Genomic DNA, 20,404 nt, shown 5'->3' with positions numbered 1-20,404 from the left:
GCATCAGATGCGGGCACCTGAGAGAAGAGGGAGTTGGCCTGGGCCCTTTTTGAGTCTAGCAAAGACGGCTGCCTAGAAAGGAGCTGGGACTCCAACAGAGAGAGTCTGTGTGGTGTGAATTATTAGAAAAATCCAGAGCTGTAGATGTAACAGTAACTGGAGGAATAGAATTCATTGACCATGTAGGATGACCAACTTGTCCCAGTTTTCCTGGGACTTTCTGCTTTAGTACCAAAAAGTCCCAAGTCCCAGGGACCCCTCTGTTCTGGACAATTCAGGATGGTTGGTCATTCTACGTTTTCAGGAGTTGCAGTTGGAGGCACCGTAGCAGGGAACCTCCAACAACCCAAAAAATCACCCATGAGAGTAAGAGTCAAGTTTTTAACTTTCAAGTAGGTCCAGATTGTGTAAAGCCAGCTTATGACCATGCCAGTGTTAAAGAAGATTTTATCAGAGGATAATTTTTAAATGATGCTGAAGCAACATCTTTTCACACTATCCTTTTGGAGTGTGTATTAGTGTGCTTGTGCTGCTAAAATACCATAGACTGAGTGGGTTACACAACAGAAATTTATTTTCTCACATTCTGGAAGCTAGAAGTCCAAGATCAAAATTCTGACCAATTCGCTTTTCCGTGAGCGGCCGGCCCTCTTCCTGGCCTGCAGATGGCTGCCTTCTTCCCATGTCCTCACATGGCCTTTCCTTGGTGTGTGCTCGAGGGTGGAGGGTGAACGAAATTTCTGGTATCTCTTCTTATAAGGACGCTAATTCTATCATATCAAGGGACCCACACTTATGACCTCATTTAATCTTAATTACTTTCTTAGAGGCCCCATCTCCAAATACAGCCACACTGGGGGTTAGGGCTTTAACATATGAATTTGGAGGGTACACAAACATTCAGTTCATAACAGAGTGTGACTCTGGGACACTGAGATACTTTTTCTGGAGTGGGGGAATCATGAGAACATTAGGTCTGTTTCATGACTCACTCCCTTACGGAGGAGCTATGCTATGGTGACTTTGCAGTCCTTTATCTCTCTCTCTCTCAGCTTTTTTTTTTTTTTTTTTTTTTTTTTTTTTTTTGAGCAAGCATCCCGCTCTGTCACCCAGGCTGGAGTGCAGTGATATGCTTAGAGCTCACTGCAGCCTAAACTTCTGGGCTCAAGCAATAATCCTGCTTCAGACTCCCAAGTACCTGGGACTACAGGTATGCACCACCATACCCAGATAATTTTTCTTTATTATTTTCTGTACAGGCAGCATCTCACTATGTTGCCCAGGCTGGTATCAGACTCTTGGTCTCAGTTGATCCTCCTGCCTCAGCCTCTCCAAGTGTTGGGATTATGGGCATGAGCCACCACACCTAGCCTGCCCTGTATCTCTTTATGAACAAAAGTAAATATGATATCTGGATGATGTTTGTGACACTTTTAGAGTTCGTCAGACATTATTTTAATCTTGCCAAGGAAAAGCTGCATACCCAGAGGACCCTGTTTTTTCCATCCTGCAGAGCAGAGAAAGTCACAAGCTAATGTTCACACTACTGGACCCATGTCCCACAACAGACTCTGTGTACACAATAATCAGGACTTGAGCTAAGCCCTGGGACTTGTACTAAGTTACAGAGAGTTGGTACACGTGGAATTGTTCTGATAAGAGATATGGTGCTGCTTATATGTATGGAATTTGAATTTTTTAAAAAGTTACACAGGATTGGTTAATAAAGAATATATCTTCTTACATCTTTGTTACAAATATGAACCCAAGTAGTTGTTAAGACACCAGGTTAAAAGGCCAGTATGTTAAGAATGAAATGCTATTTAAAAAAAAAAAGACGAAGAATTGCACCTCCTATAGCATCCCCTTGATTCTTCCAGGAGGCATAGCAGTTTTTTAATTCCTTGAGGGCTAGAGTAGTTGGATTAGGTTCAGCTGCGAGCATGAAGTAACAGTCCACCAAGACAAATCCCCAAAATCACACTGCAGAACTCACATGTGTGGGAATATCACTACTGTGACTGTTGGCTATAGACACTATTGCTTGTACCAATGACAATACTGCCACTGCTGGCTCTGAAATTTCAATGTACCTGCCACCATATCCCCATCCTTATTTGCAACACTAGTTTCAAATGTAAAACCTACAGAAGTGACTCACTCATGTAGCTCTTGTATGTGTATCTTTGCACATTTGTACTGGTATTTTTAGACTAAATTCCTAGAAGAACTGTTCAGTTTAAAGAAAAACACATTTACATTTTTGACAGGTACTGCTAAATTGCTCCCCTTAAAATGTAGTGATTTACATTCCCACAAACAGCATATGGGTATACCAATTTCCTCAAAGCCTTGTCAATTCTAGATTTGTGTTTTAGAGTAGGATTGTAGAGTTAGACTAATTGGGCTTAATTTGGCTCTGTGACTCAGTAATTATATGTCATTGGGAAAATCAATCCACTTCTCTGGGCCTCTTTTACTTTATATATATGATATGGAAATGATAATCATGTCGCTAAGACTTCTAGTTAGCTCCCAATATCCATTCCTTCTTCTATACTCATAGAACCCATAATTTTATCTAGATCCATAACTCTCCAGAATCAATACTAATTTACTATTTTCCCTTAGTCATAGCAAGCATCAAAATATGCTGAATGGGTGTGAGCAATGTGTCAGAAAATTCCAGAGGTAATAGTGAAGCACTTTTTTAAAAAATGCTGCATCACAAACATTCTTTATGGTACTGGGAATGACACTGGATAGAAAAATTCAGTTACTTATGCTACTGAATGAAAGTGATTAAGAATAGTTAGACTCTGAATGTAAAAACAATTCAGAAATACCTTAAATGATTTATTTTGCTTACATATTCCTCTCTCTCTATATATAGAAGTGATATATATAATTCAGTCCATTTCTAAGTAAACCAAAAAGCCCTGTTTCAATAAGTATACCATAAAAGTAAGTGATAAGAAAGCATTGTCACAATTTAATTGAAAGCTTTTAATGTTTTTGGATTCAATTAAAAATAAATAGTAGTTATCTTTAATATTCATTCTTGCCTTCTTCTATAGTAACAGAACTTTTAAATTTAGCAGGAAACAGTGCTGCCATAAAGAAAGAATCTGCTTCCCTTACAACTGGGTCATGGGACTAAGTACTGGCCACTGAGGCAGGAGCAAAAGAGATGTGTGCAAACCCCAAGTCATGCCCTTAAAAGGAAAGGTTGTGGCCCTTCCTGAGCCCTTTATTAAAACTCCTACCTTCAGCTGGTCAAGGAGATGGATTGGAAGCAGTTCTCCAATCTCCCAGATAATGGCATCCATAATAAATTCTCTTTCTTCCTTGGCACTTTTCATTGTCTCAGTAATTGGCTTTTTGTGGGACAAACAACCAGACCTAGGCTGGAACCCCTTTGTGGGTTTGGTAACAGTAGCTATCCATCAAGATAACCTACAGTGATTTTTCTTTGTTGGTATTAAACACTTGAGTAGTCCTCTCCTATGCTGAATACAGCTAGCCTCTGCAACCAACAGGATATTGTGGAAATGAGGGAATACAACTTCTGAGCCTATGTCATAAAATACAATGTGGCTTACATCTTGTGTCTCCTGGATCACTAGCTTTGGTGGAAGGCAGTGGCCATGTCAGTTCACTCAACCAGCCCAGTGAAAGGGTCCATGTGACATTGTATTGAGACGACCTGCTATTAGTCAGCACTAATTTGCCATGCATATAAGACACCCTCGAAGTGAATCTTTAACCCTAGTCAAGCCTTCAAATGACTGCAGCCTTGGCAAGCATCATGACTGCTATATCATGTGAGATTCTATGTCACAAACACCTAGCTAAGCTGCTCCTGGATTCATAACCCACACAAACAGTATGAGATAATAAATGTGATTTTGTTTTGTTTTTGTTTTAGAGATGGAATCTCCTGATGTTGCCCAGGCTGGACTTGAACACCTAGGCTAAAGTGATCCTCCCATCTCAGCCTCCTGAGTAGATGGGACTACAAGCGTGTGCCACTGCACCTGATTTCATAATAAATGTTCATTGGTTTTATCTTTGGGGTAATATTTTTATGCAGCTATAAACAGCTAATATGTGAAATATTTCCAAAACTGAAGGTTTTTTCCTTTTAAAAACCATAAGCATGATAAATATAAGAAATGATCCTAAGCATCTAAGATCCAAACTGTTAAAATCAAAGACGCAGGGAAAAATTTAAAAGCAAAAGTCTCTTCTTGCAAAGATAAAAATACATATATTCCATGGAACAAAAATTGGATAGAGGACTATGACTTCTCAATAAAAATATGCAAGCCAGAGGCAGCATAAAGCTACCTTCAGTATGGTGCAAGAGAATAACTGCCAACCCAGAACTCTATACCAAACAAAAACATCTTTCAGTAATAAAAGTGAAATAAATACATCCTTAGGCAAACAAAAGCTTAAAAACTTTCATCACCAGCAAACCCACACTAAAAGATATAATAAAGAGTAGTTTTTTCAGGTAGGAAAAAAAGGATCCTAGATGGAAGTTTGGAGTTGCAGGACATTATGAAATCATGTAAAATTAAATCTAAATCATTTATGTCTGTATAAAACAGCAGTAACAATGTATTTTGGCACTTAAGATGTAGAGAGAATTAAAATACATGAACAATGGTTCACAAGTCAGGAAAGATAGGATTAAACTCAGTTAAACTAAAAGGATAAAGTACTGATACATATTAGATGTTAATAAGCCAAGGATGAATAATAAAAGCTATAGATAAAACACTTAAAGACAATTAAAGAATAGCTTAATACCAAACTGATAAAAGGGACAGAAATGGATAATAGAATACCCAATCAATCCAAGGGAAGAAAAGAAAGGAAGAAAAGGAGAATGCAAAATGTAGAAAAAACAAAACACAAATAGTAAGATAGATTTAAGTTCACATGTATCCATAATCACATTAAATATAAATTACTATAGTGTCTAGATAGGAGGTAATAATTTTCCTACTAGGAAGAAAAATAGCATGAAAATAAAAGGTTATATCATATAAATGCTAACTTAAAGAGAGCTGGTATAGATACATCATCCTCAGATAAAGCAAATGTCAAGGAAATATGTATCAATGGAAATACAGAGTCTCACTGCATAAAGATAAAACAGATTTAATTTATCAGGAAGATATAACAGTTTTTAAATTGTATGTGCATAATATTATCTCAAAATATATAAAGCAAAAGAACAGAAAAACAAGGAAAAATGGAAACATCTATAATCATACTGGCAGTTTTAAAGATATCTCTCTCAATAAGTGGAAGAATTAACAGACCGAAAAAAAAAAAAACTTTGAAAAACAATAAAGATATAGGAGAAAAAGCAATGAGTATAAAGCACCTAAGTAAAACATAAAACCCTGCACCCATTACCATGGGATACACATTCTTTTCAAGAGCACATGAAATATTTACGAATAGTGACCATATTCAGGGCTAGAAAGCAAATCTCAACAAAATTGAAATTGTGGAAACTATGTTCCGTGATCACAATGGAATTGAGCTTGAAATCAATAACAAAAGTAGCAGTAAAAACAACATAAGCAAAAAAACTAAAAGCAGTTAAAAAAAAAAGAAGAAAGATAGATAGAAAGAAGAAAACCCACCATGTATTTAGAAGCTAAACCATACATATCAAAAGACACCATGGATTAAAGAAGAAATCACAATGGAAATTGGAAAATATTTTGAATTGAATGTTAGTGAAAATATTGCAAATCAAAAATAGTGGGATGAAGCTAAAGCACTATTTAGAGGGAAATTTATAACTTTAAATGCGTGCATAGGAAAGGAGAAGGGCTTAAATCAGTTACTAAAGGATTCATCTCAAGAAGTTAGAAACAGAATAATAAATTAAACCAAAGAATGTAAGGGGAGGAGATAATATAAATAGCAGAAGTGAATAAAATAGAAAACATATTAAATAGAGAAGATCAACTAATCCAAAAAGTTTGGTTCCTTGGAATGATGTTTAAGAAAAGAAGGGGAAAAATTTTGGGGAGAATGACCAAAAAAAAAAAAAAAAAAAAAAACAGAGAGAGAGAGAGTGAGAGAGGAATCACAAATAGTATCAGCAATATAAATGGGTATCAAAACAGAACCTGCAGATAGGAAAATAATAAGATTTTATTGCCAATAAATTTGACATTCGGTAAAAAATAGGCCAGGGACATTGGCTCATGCCTATAATCCTGGCCCTTTGGGAAACTGAGGCAGGAGGATCACTTAAGGCCAGAAGTTCAAAGCTCCACTGAGCTATGATTATGCCATTGTACTCCAGCCTGGGAGACAGAGTGAGACTTTGTCTCAAAAAAAAAAACAAAAAAACAAGAACTTATTCTGGGAAAAATATAACATAAAATGTGCACAAGAAGAAATAGCTGAAAAAAGTACACAAAATAGTCTTGCAACTCAGTGATATCACCATGGACACACTTTGTTTTTAATATTGCACTTTCTAAAAGTCATCAAGTATTATTTTATTTTATATTTTATATTTTAAATGAAATTTTATCCATTTTTGGGTAGTGCCTAGCTATTTTTCAATACCTTGGTTTTAGTTACCTCTTTAATTTGTATTTGAATGATAGGCATGTTTAGTACTTATATTTAAAAAAATTTTTTTAACTATTGTGTTTTGCATACTATTTTATAATATATGTTTTTAGTTATTATGCTTGAAATGTATTTAATATTTAGTTTTTCTATTTTAAAAACTTCATTAATCTTGAAAAATTTTTAAAATGACCATCTTAATTCCTATTTCAATAGTATGTGAAATAAGGTGCAACCCTGTCTACATTATTATCTTGTCCTAGTTTTGGAATCATTAGTTTGCATGGTACTGATTCTAGGAAATGTATTGAAACTTTCCTTATGTCTTAAGTTGTGTTCAAGTTTTGTAAATATTCCATTTATCTATTCTCAGCTTAAGTGCAGGAATGTGTAAGTTAGATCAAGCTTGCCGATTTGTTGTTCAAATTTTCTATATTCTCACAATTTTTTTTATCTGCTTGCTCTATCAGCTTCTGATAAGGTGTATTAAAACATCCCTCTATGATCTTTAGATTTTTCAATTCTTTTCTTTTTTTTGTTATTTTAGGATATTATGAGGGTATAAAGGTTTTGGTTACATTTTATGTCTTTGCCTCACCCAGGCAAAGATTAGAGGCATGCCCTTCCCCTCTACAATGTTCACTGTGTCCATTAGCTGTGAGTTTAACCCCCGAACCCCACAATCCCTGGAGAATATTACTACTGTGTGAGCACCATTGTGTTGATCAGTTAGTGCCAATTTGATGGCGAGTACATGTGGAAGCTATTCCTCTGATCTTCTGACACCTCATTGCAGATAATGGGCTCAAGCTCACTTCAGGAAAATATAAGAGGTGCTAGGTCACTGTCGTTTCTTATAATTGAGTAATATTCCATTGTATACATATACCAAATTTTAATAATCCACTCATGGATCAATGGGAACTTGGGTTGTTTCCACATCCTTGCAATAGTGAATTGTGCTGTCATAAACATTTGGGTGCAGATGTCTTTATTGTAGAATGTCTTTTGCTCTTTTGGGTAGATGCCTAATAGTGCTGGATCAAACGGTATTTCTATTTTTAGCTCTTTGAGGTATCTCCAAATTCTTTTCCACAGACGTTGCACCAATTTGCAGTCCCACCAACAGTGTAAGAATGTTCCCATCTCTCCACATCCTTGCCAGCATTTGTTGTTTTGGGATTTTTTGATAGAGGCCAATCTCACTGTGGTTAGGTGATATCTCATTGTGGTTTTGATTTGCATTTCTCTAATGATTAGAGATGTTGAGCATTTTTTATATGTTTGCTGACCATTTTTCTGTCTTCTTTTGAAAAGTTTCTGTTCATTTCCTTTGCCCATTTATTGATGGGGTTGTTTGATTTTTTTCTTGATTTTTTTAAGTTCTAGATAGATTCTTATCAGCCCTTTATCGGATGTGTAGAGAGCAAATATTTTCTCCCATTCTGTAAGCTGTCTATTCGCTCCAATGATAGTTTCCTTGGCTGTGCAAAACCTTTTTAATTTGATCAGATCCCATTTATTTATTTTTGTTGCTGCAGTGATTACTTTGGGGGTCTTCTTCAAAAATTCTTTGCCTAGGCTGATGTCTGAAAGGGTCTTCCCAACATCAACTTCTAGAATTCTTAAGATTTCATGCTTAGGTTTAAGTCTGTTATCCATCTTGAATTGATTTTTGTGAGAGGTGAGAGGTGAGAGGTGGGGATCCAGTTTCATTTTTCTGCATGTAGCTATCCAGTTTTCCCAGCACCATTTATTGAAAAGAGATTCTTTTCCCCAGTGTATATTTTTGTCTGCTTTATCAAAGATTAGATTGCCACATGTGGATGGTTTCATCTCCAGATTCTCAGTCCTGTTCCAAAGGTCTATGTCTCTATTCTTGTGCCAGTACCATGTTGTTTTAGTTACTATAGTCTTGTAGTATAACTTGAAGTCTGGTAGACTAATACCTCCCAGTTTGTTCTTTTTACTTAAGATTGCTTTGGCTATATGAGCTCTTCTCTGGTTCCATACAAAGCATAGAATTATTTTTTCTAGATCTGTAAAGAATGGTGATGGTTCTTGGATAGGAATTGCATTAATTCCATAGATCACTTTAGTTTTCTTTCCTTCTTCCTTCCTTCCTTCCTTCCTTCCTTCCTTCCTTCCTTCCTTCCTTCCTTTCTTTCTTTCTTTCTTTGACAGGGTCTTGCTCTGTCACCCAGGCTGGAGTGCAGTGGCATGATCATAGCTCACTACAGCCTCAAATTCCTGGGCTCAAGGGATCCTCCTGCCTCAGTCTTCTAAGTAGCTGGGACTATGGGCACATGCCACTACACGCAGCCTAATTTTTTCCTTTTAATTGTTGAATGTTGTTTTATAAATTCCAATCTCATGTTGTTATGTGTAAGTTGAGGATTGTGATATCTTGTTCATTGTTCCTTTTGTTATGACTAAGTAGTAGTTTTTCAATCCTTATTAAAGTTTTTGTCTTTAAATGATAGTTTGGACTTGGTATTTTTAACCTATCTTCCTTAAGTTTAATACCTATCTTCCTTTAGTTTAATATTTCCTTGGTGTATCTTTCTAACCTTTACTTTCAAACTTTCTATATAGTTTCGTTTTAGGTTTTCTCTTGTAAGCAGCACAGAGATGAAATTTATTTTTGAGATATATTCTGAGAACCTATCTGTCTTTCAGTAAGTAAGATTAATCTGTTAAAATGATTATTGATATATTTGGACTTATATTTACCATAGTATTTACATTTTCTGTTTTACCACCTTTTGTCATTGTGTCTTTATTTTTTTCTTCCTTATATTGGATTTAAAAAATGTATTGCCTTTTGATTCCTTTCCTGGCTTGGAAACTATAGAATATATGTCTAGTCTTTTAATAGTAACCCTTAATATTTGATGTGCATAGTATATACAAAATTTTCTGACAATGTCTGTAATTACTCAATATTTCTGTCTTCTGAACAAAATGGCCTTTATCTATTGAACACCAAGCCCCACTCCAAACCTTGTAATTATTGCATAATTTCAGCTTCAACTCTTTTCAAGATAAGAAAATGTTTTCTTGAAGAGTTCATTAATTTACTGACATATTTTGTAAGTTTCATAACTCACAATTTTTGTTAAATTTCATACTTTTCCTCTAGGTTCACTTATCTTCTGGCTAAATGTCATTATTTAATAGTACTTTTAGGGAGGATATATGGGGGATAAATTTGCTCAATCTTCATATGATGGCAAATATATTTATTTTGCTTTTATCATAATAGTTTAGCTAGGTATGAAATCCTAGGTACAATCATTTTCTCTCACGACTTATAAAAATTAGGACATTGTCTTATAGCATCTATGATAGTGTTGAAAAAAATCTGTTTTGAGTCTATCATTCATTTGTATGTAATCTGTCTTTTCTTGATGGAAGCTTAAAAATATTTCATTTTACTTTTGTTATTTTGTATTTTCACTGTGGTGTGTCCAGGCATGTTTTTATTTTTCCTACCCAGTCCTGTAGTACATTTTCAAATGGATGCCTCTTGTATTTCTTCAATTTAGAAAAATTCTCAGCCTTTACCCCTTTAAATACTGCTTTTCTACCATTAACACACTTGCATGTACTCCTATAACAGATGTATGTTGGATACAATCTTTTCTCCATGTCTATTAAAAGTTCTCTCCTGGTTTTAATGTATTTATCTCTCTTTATTGCATTTCAGTGAAATTTCTCAGTGCTGTCTTCACATTTATTCCCTTTATTATAGCCATTGTGGGCTTTATTCAGTCTGTTAACTTATAATATTTCAATGACTATATATTTTTTATTTCCAAGATTTCTCATTGTAATTCTAATTCTTTTCTAATATCCATCTATTTGTGTTTCATTTATGCCTGCTTCTTAATTCATTGCCTGTTCCTTTTAATAACGTCATTCCTACATTTTTTGTTTTACCTTTGTGAAGGAGTTTAGTTTCTTCTGGAGTGAATTTATGTTCTGAAGTTTGATGTTATTGGCTACTTTCATAGCATCAGATTCCTTTATGGAGTTTGGAATTTAATTTGCAGGTTCAATTTGAGTGAGAAGTTTATCTTTCATTATTTCTCTCCCTCTCTCTGTCTTGCTCTCACTCTTATTCTCTGCTCACTCTTCCCCATCCAGACTTATTTTGAAGTCATCTTTCTCTGCCTGCCCCAGCCCCACAAGGTAGCACAAGATTTTATATTATGAATTACAGGCCTTCGGCTTTCTTTGCTTGCTCTCGTTATGGTGGCTGCAGGCGCGGCCTTGACATGCAGAACGTCAGCGAGCTCGAGTTCGTAGACCTGTACGCGCCGCGGAAATGCGCCGCCAGCAACCGCATCAATCGGTGCCAAGGGCCATGCGTCCGTCCAGATGAGAGTGGCTGAGGTTGACAAGGTTACAGGCAGATGTAACGGCCACTTTAAAACCTATGGTATCTGCGGGCCCATTCGCAGGATGGGAGAGTCAGATGATTCCATTCTCTGATTGGCCAAGGCCAACGGCATCGTTTAAAAGAATTTCTGACTGGAGAGAATCAGGGATGTGGAATATGTGTCGGAAATAAAGTGACCCCGCACACACACACACCAAAAAAAAAAAAAAAAAACCCACACAAAATTACAGGCCTTCTGTTCCAGAGTAAACTGAGACTATTCACAGTTCCCCACGAAGCCAGTGGATAATTTTGTTCTCTTCCTGGGACTTCCTTTTACTAACATCCTGGGATTTTCTTATAGTTTCTTCCTGACTTACATCTCCTATTTTCTGATTTCTAGTCTTACTTAGACTTTCTCGGTTTACTCCCTTCTTTTAGTGAAGCATTACCTCTTTGGGAAAGAGTGCAAGGCAGATGAATTTTAGAGAATTTCCCTTTCTGAAAATATCATGATTCTACTCTTTTGTTTAATTAATAGTTAAATTTTCCTTAGAGTTTAAGGGTTTTACTCCATTGCTGTCTACCCATTTGTGTAATTGTTGAGAAATCTGATTCTAATTCACAATTTTTTGCATGTGAACTCTTTTTTCTCTCTGTAAGATTTTAGCCTGTTTATATCCTGATGTTTTAAAATTTACAATGATGTGTCTTGGTGTGGTCATTTCAGCAGCATTCAGTGTGAAATTCAGTATGGAAATTCATACTGTCCTTCAGTTCTAGGACATTTTATTGTATTTATGTAATAATTTTCGCTCATTCCTCTTCTCTCATTTTCTGGAGCTCCTATTAACTGGATGTTAGATTTTAATTTTTTAGGTTTTCTATTAGTTATTGTGAATAATGCTGCTATGAACATGGTGTACAAATATCTCTTCAAGATCCTGCTTTCAATTCTCTTGGTTATATACCCAGAAGTGGAATTGCTGGATCAAATGGTAATTCTATTTTTACTATTTGCATGGACTATGTTTTTCCATCCTTTCACTTTCAACCTATTTGTGTCTTTGGATCTAAAGTGAGTCTCTTGTGGACAGCATATATAAAAGTTGGATCATGTATTTTTAGCTATTCTATCAATCCCTGTCTTTTGATTCGAAAGTTTAATTTACTTACATTTAAAGTAATTACTGATAAGGAGGAACTTTTTTATGTCATTTTGCTATGCTTTTTATATCCCTTATTGCTTTTCTTTGTCCCTCAGTTCCTGCATTACTGTCTTCTTTTGTCTTTAGTTGATTTTTTGCGGTGAAAGTCTTTAGTTTCCTTCTCATTTCTTTTTGTGTATATTCTATAATTATTTTTTGTGGTTACCATGGGGATTACATTTAACATCTTAAAGTTACAACATTCTAATTTGAATTTATACCAGCTTAACTTCAATAACAAAAAATCTGCTCCTTTGCAGCTCCATGCTCACTTCTAATTATTGATGTCACAAAATTACATCTTTATAGATTGTGCATCTTAAAAACATAAACTAGTAATTGGTTTTATAAATGCATAGTCTCTTAAAATGATGTAGAAAATGAAATATAAAGTTACAATAATACTAGCATTTAGAGTAATAATTGTTTTTTTAATGTATTAGTCTCTTAAATTACATAGAAAACAAAAAGTGGGATTATAAATTGTTGCTACCAAAATTCTCTTTTTTTTTTCTTTCTTTTTTTTTCAGACAGGTTCTTGTTCCATTACCTGGGCTGGAATGCAGTGGCAACATCATAGCCCACTGCAACCTCAAACTCCTGGGCTCAAACGATCCTCCTGCCTCAGCCTTCTGAGCAGCTTGACTACAGGCACACACTACCATGCCTGACTGATTTTTCTATTTTTGTAGAGATGGGGATCTCACTGTGTTGCTCAGACTGGTCTGGAACTCCTGGGCCCAAGTGATCCTCCCACCTCAGTCTCCCAAAGTGCTAAGATTACAGGTGTGAGACACACCCTGCACTCAGCCTTAGTTTTTATAATTGACCTTGTATTTATCTTTACTGAGACCTTTATTTTTTTCATACGACTTTGAGTTAATGTGTAGTGTCCTGTTATTTCAAACTACAGGACTCTCTAGCATTTATTGCAGGGCAAGGCTAGTGGTATAAATATTCTCTGTCCCTTTTTCTTTCTCTTCTCCTTCTGAAACTTCCAAAATGCATATGTTGGTCTGCCTGATGATGTCCCCCAGGTCTTTTAGGTTTTGTTTCCTTTTTTTCTTTCTTTTCCTTAGCCTTGATAATTTCAATTGTCCTATCTCCAAGTCCACTGATTCTTTCTTCTGCATGTTTAAATCTGCCTTTGAATCCCTCTAATAAATTTATTTCAGTTGTTATACTTTTGAGCTCCAGAATTTCTTTTTGGTTTCTTTTTAGGTTTTCTCTTTATTGATATTTCTATTTTGTTCGTACATCATTTTCTTGACTTTCTCCGCAACTTCTTTTAGCTCTTTGAGCATCTTTAAAATAGTTGTTTTAAAGTCTTTATCTAATAGGTCTGGTCTTTGTCAGTGACAGTTTCTGTTGGTTCATTTTTTCTCTTTGAATGTGTCATACTTTCCTATTTCTTTGTATGCCTTGTGATTTTTTTGGTTGAAAATTCGACATTTGAATCTAATAATGTCATAACTCTGGAAATCAAATATTCCCCCTTCCCCAGCGTTTGCTGTTTCTTTTTAGTTTTTGATTGTTGTAGACTGTCCTCAGCCAAGGATCAGCCTGAGGTGTAAACTCAGGTCTCCTCAGGTCTTTTCTGATCCTGTGTCTTTCCCTGGGAATGTGCACTGACTTTCTAATTTCCCGTGGATATGGAGTTGCTTTTGAATGTCCTAGTATTTAATGTCTGGCTCCCAAAAGGGGAAAAAAAGAAAAATGAAGGGGGCGAAAAAGGCACTGGCCCTTTAAATCATCCTCTGGCCTTTGCTTCAGCCTGACAGAAGGATTTGCCACCTGGGGGGGTGGGTTGTGCAACAATGTCTGTCTGTCTCTGTGTCTGCACCTATCTCATCAGAAGTAGCAATCAGCCATCAGAACACTGATTTCACAGTATTTGGAGGATGAGTATTTGGTGCTTATTGCCCACTTTGGCTCCCTCAAGCTTCATGCAAACTGCTCCAGCAACAAGTGCACAGCTGCCTGCTTAGAGGATACAGGGCGGAGGATGGGTAGATACTGCTGAGCTAACAGCTGAAATGGACAGAAATGAACTGCAGTTTACCCTCCAAGACTTATCCCTGGAAGTTGCAAGCCTTCAATAGACTGCAGAATTCCAAAACAGTTACAGCAGACAGATTCTGCCAGGGCAATTGTTTTCTAGGTGGGGAAACAAGACTCCTGGGCTTCCTACTATGCTATCTTCCGAGAATCCTCTCCTAAATGCCTTTCTCTGTCTTTTTTTTTTTTTTTTTGGAGGGGACAGAATTTTTATATTTACTCCAGGGGTTTTATTAGTTATTTTTATTAATTTTAAAATTAATATTTCTGTGTCAATAATTGCATAGGTGGGTGGAGTCTCCTTAACTCTCCTTTTTGTTTATCTATCAACTGTTTGAATCCTTCTGTTAAACTTTGAGCTAGGAGCTGGAAGTTGATAGTTTTAATTTTCAGTAACTCAGCTGCCTGAGGACATTGGAGAAACAGGGGAAAAGGCAATGGGGGTAATTTCGGTGTACATATTGGTATTTTTCATTCTTTAAATGAAATCTGTTGAATCTCTGGCTTTTTGTCCTGAGGGCTGATTCCTTTGATTCTTTTTCCACATCCTGGTTTCTTGTCTTTGAGCAACATGGGTCATCTTGGTGACAGAATTAGGTAAAGTGAAGACCTATGCCCGGTGGACATATTTTTCACTCTCAGTTGATTTATTCAAATGCAAAGCTGATTCTGGAGCTAATGTCTCTCTTTTTTAGTGTGGTCCCGTCGTCTCTCCAGATCTCTTCTCCTCTTAGGAAATCAATAAAATACAAAATGGCTTGACTATGGGGTCCCCGTCAGCCTCCCTCCTTTCCCTTTACACCAACTTTTAAAATTATTTTAGTATGGAAAAATGTTAAAATGAAATTCATGTACAAAAGTAGACAAGTTTATAATGGCTCCTTCTGTAACCATCTTCCAGGATCAACAATTATTAACTCAAGGCCAATCTTATTTCATCTGAACGCTCAACCTACACATCTCCGCCTTAATTTTGAAGTGAATATCAAACACACTATCATTTCATCTGTAAATATTTTGGCATGTATCTCTAAATGGTAAACATGCTACACTTAGAAAATTAACAAGACTTATTAATATCATCAAATGTACTTGGTCTTCAAATTTCCAATTGTATTATACATGTCATAAGTGTGTTTTTGTTTGTGTGCTTGAATCAGGATCCAAGTAACTTCCACACATAGTGATTAATTAATATGTAATTTAAGTTTCTTCTAATCTAGGTTTCCCCTTCCATCTCTTTTTTCCTTGCAATTTTTTTGTTTGGTTGAGAAAACAGGTCATTGGTCCTGTTCAGTTTCCCAAAGTTCATAGCTGATTTTGCCCATTATGTTGTCTAATATGTTCCTCTGACCTCTGTAATGCCTGTGAATTGATAAGACTAGGCACTTTTGTTTTTCCATAATGACTGTTTTTCTCCCTCCACCCTTTTTTTGTGATATCGGCAGATGTCAAACATCTTTAATTGCCAACCAAAAGTTATTCATCCTTCTTCTATGCTAGTTGATCTACTATTTTTGCCGAAGTGTCAATTTGCCCAGTCCCAAGGTATGTCATGATTGGTTTGAGTAAATGACAACAATCTTGTTTTTGTTTTCTTTTTTTTTTTGTGCCATCAGTTGTTGAGGTATGTGACTCAGTCCTGACAAATGAAATATAAGGAGTTTATTAGTGTGAACAAAGGGTCTCTGAAAAAGAATTTGGAGGAAAGAGACTTTATTCCAGTGAACAGTTTGCAAAGGGCGGGGACAGACCTGATGTAAAACGAAAGTGCATTCCAGAGAACAAACAGAGGGTTCAGGTTTTACAGCAAAAGTTCTCAAGCAGGTTCACGCAAATGTAGAATTAAAACCTGCTTAATTCCAATTGGTCAAAGCATCTGAGTTCTGATCGGTTGATATAGCTAAGTTTTGATTGGTCTACATAGCTGAGACCTGATTGGTTGATACAGCTGACCACTGACTGATTGGTTGACAAAGCTGAGCCCTGACTGGTCAGTTCAGTTGAGCTTTGAAAATCCCAAAGTTAAAAAGGTGCAGGTTTTCAGGGGAAACTCAGAGTATGTGTGTGACTTGTAGTCAGCAAATCACTACTTGACTATATTTTAAATTTAGGCCCAGTTAGCTATTCAGAATTCATCTTGAAGGATTGGCTCTTTCGAGTTCACATTTGTACACATAAGATTTTTCTCTCCGACAGAAGATGAAAGGGCAAGAAGAAAGACTTTTTTGCTCACTTCTTCCTGCTTGGAATACTGCTGAAGGAGGATACAATGCTTGGTGCTGTGGTAACTGTATGATCTCAACCTGACCTGGATTCTTGTTCTTTATAAGTGATTCTCTTTTTATCTGGAAACTTTTAGAATTTCTTGTTTGTCACTGATATTCTTAAATTTCACTATAATGTATCTGGAGGGTTCCTCCCCCCCCGCCCCCATTGTATGTCTTATTTGTCACCCCATGAACCATTTAAGGAAAAATTTTTTCCAAACATTTTCTCTTTTCATGTGGGGCTTCCCATTTTCAGATATTGACACTTCTTCTTCTGTCCTCCATGTCTCTGGTTCTTAAAATTTATTTTCTTTAATATCTTTTTATGCTTTCTTTCCTGTATCCTTCTGAGAAAGTTCTTCAATCTGTTCCTGTACCTCACTAAGTTATTTTTTAGGTGTAGCTATCTTGTTATTTAGCCATCAATTATGTTATTTATTTCAATGGCTACATACAGATATTTTTATAATACATTTTTACAATGATTTCTTGTTCTTGCTTTATATTTTGTTTTTCTTCTCATATGTCTTGGGAACTTGTGCTCCTTTTTCAGATGATGTGCATTTGGGAGAGGCTGAAAACCAGGTCCTAGTAAGTGTGTGTCCATTAGTGTGTGAGTTTAAGGAGAGAGGAATGAAAGAACCTGAGAGCTGAGAGACCAGACATCACGAAACTACTACTAATCACTGTTGCCAATCCACCCATCCCATCACCTCATCATGAGCAACTACTGTATTTCTTATTTGTTGATTAGCTTTAAGTTCCCATGGTAGTTCTTGTTCTGCCTTTCCTTCTTCCCACTAAAGAGTTATTTAGTTTCTGTGAGCCATGAGCAAGGCAGATTAACATTTCTCAGATTATTTGCTCTTGGTAGATGAGATTTACAGCAGTTTTCCTTCATTGTTATAGTGACAATACAGTTATTGACAATACAGTATCCCAAACTGGGATACTTTTACTGTAAAAGAGAGAGAACTAGGGAAAATAGGTAAATATCAGGACTTTCCTGGACAAACTGAGTTGTATAGCCCCTTTACTGAACATTGGTACTCAGCCTTGTGCAAGGGCAGATCCCTTGCATGTGGTAGGTATTCCAAGATGTTTACTGAACTCTGGGCCACTTTTATAACTTATATACATCATTTACCCCCTCCATCTGACTGAGATGTTCTGAAAATTTTCTCATATCAAGCCTAGCTGTGTTTTTGTGTACTTTTATGTTCTTTCACATGCTCTCCTCTGTGTTTTCAGCCTCTAATTAATACCTTTCCAAATATATCTACAAAGTTTTATTACAGAGCAGTTCCTCCTTCCTTGCATTTAATTCTTGCCTCTTGAGCAAGTTATGCTCTTCCCATTGCTGTATTACACTCTTAAGTCCTATTCTATGCGAACTCTCCAGGGTTGCCTCACCACCTTGAAGTTTTGTAATGTCAATAGGACCAAGGCATGCAAAACTAAATGAACCTATGGTTTATTGGTTCTTTTTCATTTCACGATTATTTCTCATTCATTCCATTAGACATTCTAGGACATACTGCAGGGACCTGCCCTCTCCCACACTTTTCCAACAAACATTAACAAAACAAAACAAAATAGGAACACCAACATTAACACAACTTGATGACTTCTGTGATGTTATATATAGCATTATTAAGGCATATGCTTGTTTAAAAGAAGAACACAATCTGGATTTTATTTTGTTTCTTTGAATGTAAGAGAGAAATTTGCAGGTGGATATAACTTAGAAATTTTAGAGTAATGTAATGAGCCATAATAGTCTATTTCTGCAAGTTCTCATGTATAATTTATTGATATTAATATGGTCCATATGGCATTGGTCTCACAGAAATCAGATTTATCTTTTTAAAAAACCTTAGACACAAACCACATTAAGTAGTATTTAATCTCCACCAACCAAAAAAGGAAAAAAAAAGGAGAGAAAAGAAAGAAAATCTTATATTTTTCTATCCTTTGAAAATTTTAAGTAATGAAATGTACCATACATATAAAAGAGAATATAAAGGAGTATATGTAACATATATATGTACCATGTTTGTTTTTAAAAGAAATGTAATTAATAAGTATCTAACTTACTTTTTTCTTTTTCTAAGGACTTGAATTAACTATCTATCTATCCTGTTGCCCTCAGGATACAGAGATTCTTAGGAAGAATTTGATGTGATTAGGGGTGGGGAGAAGTTCCCTAAAATATTTAGTTAAGACCAATGTAGTTTATATAGTTTATTTTAATGTTCTTCAGAGTTGAATATAGCATCCATAAGAAGCACTAAGAAAGAGGCAGATCTCTTTTATATAAACTTAGTAAAAATAGCAGCATATCTAAAGTCTTGGTCATCTAGAAAGTGTGAATTGAGAAGAAACTGTCAGGGATGCCTATCTTTAAAAAATCTTTCTCATCATCTGTCACAGTGTCTGAAATCCTACCTCTGGAATTGCTTTCTTGGATCATAAAATCTTTTAGATATTCAAGAATCTCCCATTGAACTGATGACTCCATGAGGGATCATGTTTTATTTATTACTAGCACAGTTTCTGGTACATAATATGTGTTCAAGAAAATGTCTACTGAATAAATGTTAAACAATAAACATTTAATAGAACATAGGGAAGGATAATACTAATACTTAAACCTCAACTAACACTTGTTTGATAGATTGCCAAGAGTAATCAACCCATAATATCCTTAACTAAAGAGCATGACCACTTTATGCTGCGTCACCCAGGCTCTTAGCACCTCTTTTTTTCCAATTCTTGTTGCACTTGATTATATTGTTGGGGGTAGAAATCTGGACTTAAATTCAGAGATCAACAGAAAGAAGAGAGCCATTTTAAAGAGACTCTTACTCTCCAACTTAACATCATTTAATTCTTGTAATTATGATTGTAGTGCTTGTGATGTACCAAACTATCTATGAACTAAAAGCATGCTTATATTTTTTTGTAAGAGCATATATAAGCTTGTTGGAACTTTTATTATGATATGGTATTATCTGTGATTTAGAAGTGAGAATCCCTAGCTTGAAATGTAATTCCTGTTTATATATTATTATTGGCAGAAAATTTCACTATCTTATACTGATCTGCTTTATGATATTTGTAACCACGGTGGAAACTTCATGACTATCACCACCATCATCACGTTTACCATTTGCATTACACTGTGGGTGCAATGGAGTTGATCGCTCTTTTCAAACTATCAACCAAGTGTTATGTATGTGTTGCATAACTCTGAGAAGTTCAGAGGTTAAATGCTTTCAGCTGGTAAATAGCAGTCAGGTCTTCAGAGGGATCAACTATTTAAACCATTAATCTAGATGCCCTACCCCCACTAATTATCCTTCTCAAGTACAAAGTATTACAGAATCCTTTCCTAAGCTATGATTCACCTTTCTTTTGTATTTTTTCTTTTTCTTTTGATCATCTTTCTTTCTTTCCTGTTTCACTCGTTTTTCTTTGCTAACATCAATGCTCAAAATCTGAAAGGAGAGCAAGAGAATCGGTTGTGTGATATTGATGGCAGAAAAGGGGGAAGAGATGAGGTAGATCTGAATAATACTTTAATTTACATCATCTCTCTCTAATTCTTTTATAACATAATGCAGGTTTGCAAGGTTTTGTAGGTGAATGTATATGCAAAAGTAAAAATAAAGTTATAGTGTGAATACTGTGGAGAGGGGGGTGCAATTTCTTAATCTGAAGACCAAAAACTACATCAAAACAAAAACAAAACAACTCTGCCCATGTTCCCAACTATTATCTTTTTTTGCTATTAAAAAAAATCCTTTTATCTCTTTTTCCTGTGTCATGTGTGTGCTTGTCCGGCTGGCACAGAAATGACCTGGAGA

The 20,404-nt window shown here is 35.7% G+C and overlaps 1 pseudogene; it reads left to right on the top strand.

Annotated features, from left to right (window-relative positions):
- The first annotated feature begins 10,895 nt into the window (after positions 1 to 10,895).
- LOC123649997 lies at positions 10,896 to 11,151 on the top strand (annotated as a pseudogene).
- The last annotated feature ends 9,253 nt before the right edge of the window (positions 11,152 to 20,404 follow it).

This window comes from Lemur catta, chromosome 14 (assembly GCF_020740605.2).
Source record: "Lemur catta isolate mLemCat1 chromosome 14, mLemCat1.pri, whole genome shotgun sequence".
Taxonomy (NCBI): domain Eukaryota; kingdom Metazoa; phylum Chordata; class Mammalia; order Primates; family Lemuridae; genus Lemur; species Lemur catta.
This window is presented reverse-complemented; position numbering and strand designations above follow the sequence as displayed.